Raw genomic sequence first — 3017 nt, 5'->3', positions numbered from 1 at the left:
AGAGAATAAAGCTATCTTATCCTTTTTACGGCACGATGAACGGTGTAAAAAAAAACAAAAAAAAACAAACTATTCTTTAGTTGCTGTGTCTTTATGATTCTGCCTCAAAAAAAAGCAGAATAAAAAGTGATCAAAAATTAATGTGGCCAAAAATGGTACTAATAAAAACTCCAACTCATCCTGCAAAAAAACAAGCCCTCTCAATTCTGTCTGCAGAAAAATAACATAAAACTATAGACTTCAATATCCAGTGATGCAAAAAAACCTTTATTTTGTAAAAAGTATTTTTGCGTGAATTGCCAAACCTAAAAAAAACTATATAAACCTGGTAATGTAATTGTACTGACTGGAGAAATAAACCCACGAAAACATTTTTCTGCAAGGTGAACGGAGTAAAAAATAAATAAAGCCAATTATTCAAGCGCTATTGATTGTTCATTCTGCGTTTAAAAGATCACAGTATGACACGGCTCATATTTATCCTGCACTCTACAATGAGCACTTGCAGCGGGATTACGTGTAAGGGTATGTGCCTATGATAAGGAATAGCAGCGTTTTGGACGCAGCGTCGAAACCACTGCATTGTGCAGTACAAGTACAATGGATTGATTTACAGAAATCCCATGCCCACTGTGCTTCTTTTCTCCGCAGCATAAACTGACATGCAGTGCGTCTTCACTAGATGCAACATGTCAATTTATGCTGTGAAGTCGCGAATGACCTCAGCTTTAATGGAGGCAGGTTTATTGGAGAGTAACTGTAAAGCGTGGAGTTAAATTTTTTAACATAGTCTATGACGTTCCCTGAGTGGGGCGTCTGTGCAAAATTTTGCGATTGAAAATGCGATGGTGCGGATTCCATTAACGGACATACACACACACACATACATACATACACACATACACTCAGCTTTATATATTAGACTAGCTGTAGTACCCGGCGTTGCGCGGGATAGTAACTGTCACTGTCTCTCTCCCAGTCTCTGTCTGTGTGTCGCTGTCTGTCTCTCTGTCTGTTTCATTCCATGTCTGTCTGTGTCTACGTCGCTGTCTGTTTCTATCTGTTTGTCTTTGTATCAGTCTGTCTCTCTCTATCTCTGTGTCTGTATCTATGTCTGTGTCTGTCTGTATGTCTCTCTCTTTCCCTGTCTGTCTCTTTCCCCATCTGTCTCTTGCCCCGTCTGTCTTTCCAGGTCTGTTTCTTTCCACGTCTGTCTCTTTCCAGGTCTATCTCTTTCAAGGTCTGTCTCTTTCCCCATCTGTCTCTTTCCCGGTCTGTCTCTTTCAAAGTCTCTCTCTTTCCCCATCTCTCTCTTAACCCATCTGTCTTTGTTTGTGTCTCTGTCTATCTCTCTCTTTCTCTCTATCCGTCTCCCCACTGATATCAAATTACCTCACACATAAGTGTTGTAAACGTCGTCTGTGTGGGTGCTGGTCTGAAGCTTCCTCTGGTGTCCAGGAATGGTAGTGGAGCTAAATCTGAGCCATTGACTCAGACAGGTGTCTGTGTTAATTTGGAATTGGGGAAGTCCTATTGCAAACAAGTCTGGTCTATGTAGGAGAGCACTTTCAGCCCGGCTAATGCCGGTTATAATTGTATATTCCCTGTCTCTGTTCCTGGCCTGGAGATTTGTCGTTCCCTGTATCCCTGAGTAAGACTTCTGCAGATAAGTTTCGGTTTTGCCTTGCTTTCTGGTTTACACCTTAGGGTGTTGTTTTTCCTTGTTTTGCTGTGTATCTGTTTTCTTGCAGGTTAAGTTTTGTTTTAATTGTGTTGTGCGCATGGGGGTTTCCCTTGTGCTGGCTTTCCTGCAGGAGAAGGGATTTTTGTCCCGGTCTGATTTGATTATTTGTTCTTCTGTATTTTTGTATTCCTTTTTGGTATTTTGTCTCTCCTATTATTTACAGAAGTACCTGATATAGTGGGGGTGAGGTCGTATGACCTCCAGGGCCTTTTTTACTATGAGGAGTTTGGTATTTTTCTATAGGGGTTTTGCACTGACCACAATCAGTTCCTTTCCTTTGCTTTGTATCAAGTTAGTTGGGCCTCACCTTTGCTAATTCTATTTTTCCTGAGTATTGTGTTTTTCTATATCACCGTAATCTTTATATGTGGGGGGGCTACCTAGATTTCCTCATTTCATTCATTCTGTGAGGCGTAGCTAGTTTCTCAGGCTTTAACGTGGCGTCTAGGTTTTTAGGAACGCTCCATGACTACTTCTAGTCTGGTCTGATAGTCAGGGGATTGCGGTCAGCCCAGGTTCCAACTAATCCTGTTTCTTGGTGTTTTTTCACCAATAGGAGATTTTTGTAATCTTCCACAGTTACTGGATCATAACATATAAGCTTCTTATACTAACAATTTCCTTTGTTCCTATAGCAACCAATCACAGCTACTATTAATAGCCTGTAGCTCGCAGCTCCATTCACTTTAATGGAGGCAGGTGTGTTGGAGAGTAACTGTAAAGTGCGGGGTTACATTTTCCTGTCAAAACAGTCAATGACGTTCCCTGAGTCACATGGGGCGTCTGTGCAAAATTTTTTGATTGTAAATGCGACGGTTCGGATTCACTTAGCAGACATATACACACACATACATACATACATACATACATACATACATACATACATACATACACCCATACACACATACACTCAGCTTTAAATATATTAGACTAGCTGTAGTACCTGGTGTGATGCCCTGGCCTATCAGGTCGTCACAAAGGTGCCGTGCAATCTGCTCTTCTGCATGGTACCCGCTCCTCCTTGGTTACGGGTCCTGTCAATTTTCGTGTTGCTACCAACAGGTGTACTAAAATCCTGAGGAACACTCTGCACCACACCCACCAAACACCCACTGGGCAGCCTGAGGGGAATAGGGCCACCCAGATGGAGGGATGGAAGAGGGAGGGCAGAGATGTGAGTTGTAGAGTAGAAGTTGAGCAGTGAGCAGCGATGACAGGACAGGTCACGCTGTAGAGCTGGGCTCCTGTACCAGTCTCAGGTGCCAGACGTTGG

The sequence above is a fragment of the Anomaloglossus baeobatrachus genome, chromosome 7 (assembly GCF_048569485.1).
Source record: "Anomaloglossus baeobatrachus isolate aAnoBae1 chromosome 7, aAnoBae1.hap1, whole genome shotgun sequence".
Taxonomy (NCBI): domain Eukaryota; kingdom Metazoa; phylum Chordata; class Amphibia; order Anura; family Aromobatidae; genus Anomaloglossus; species Anomaloglossus baeobatrachus.
The sequence above is the reverse complement of the archived record's forward strand: the minus strand, read 5'-3'. Positions refer to the sequence as shown.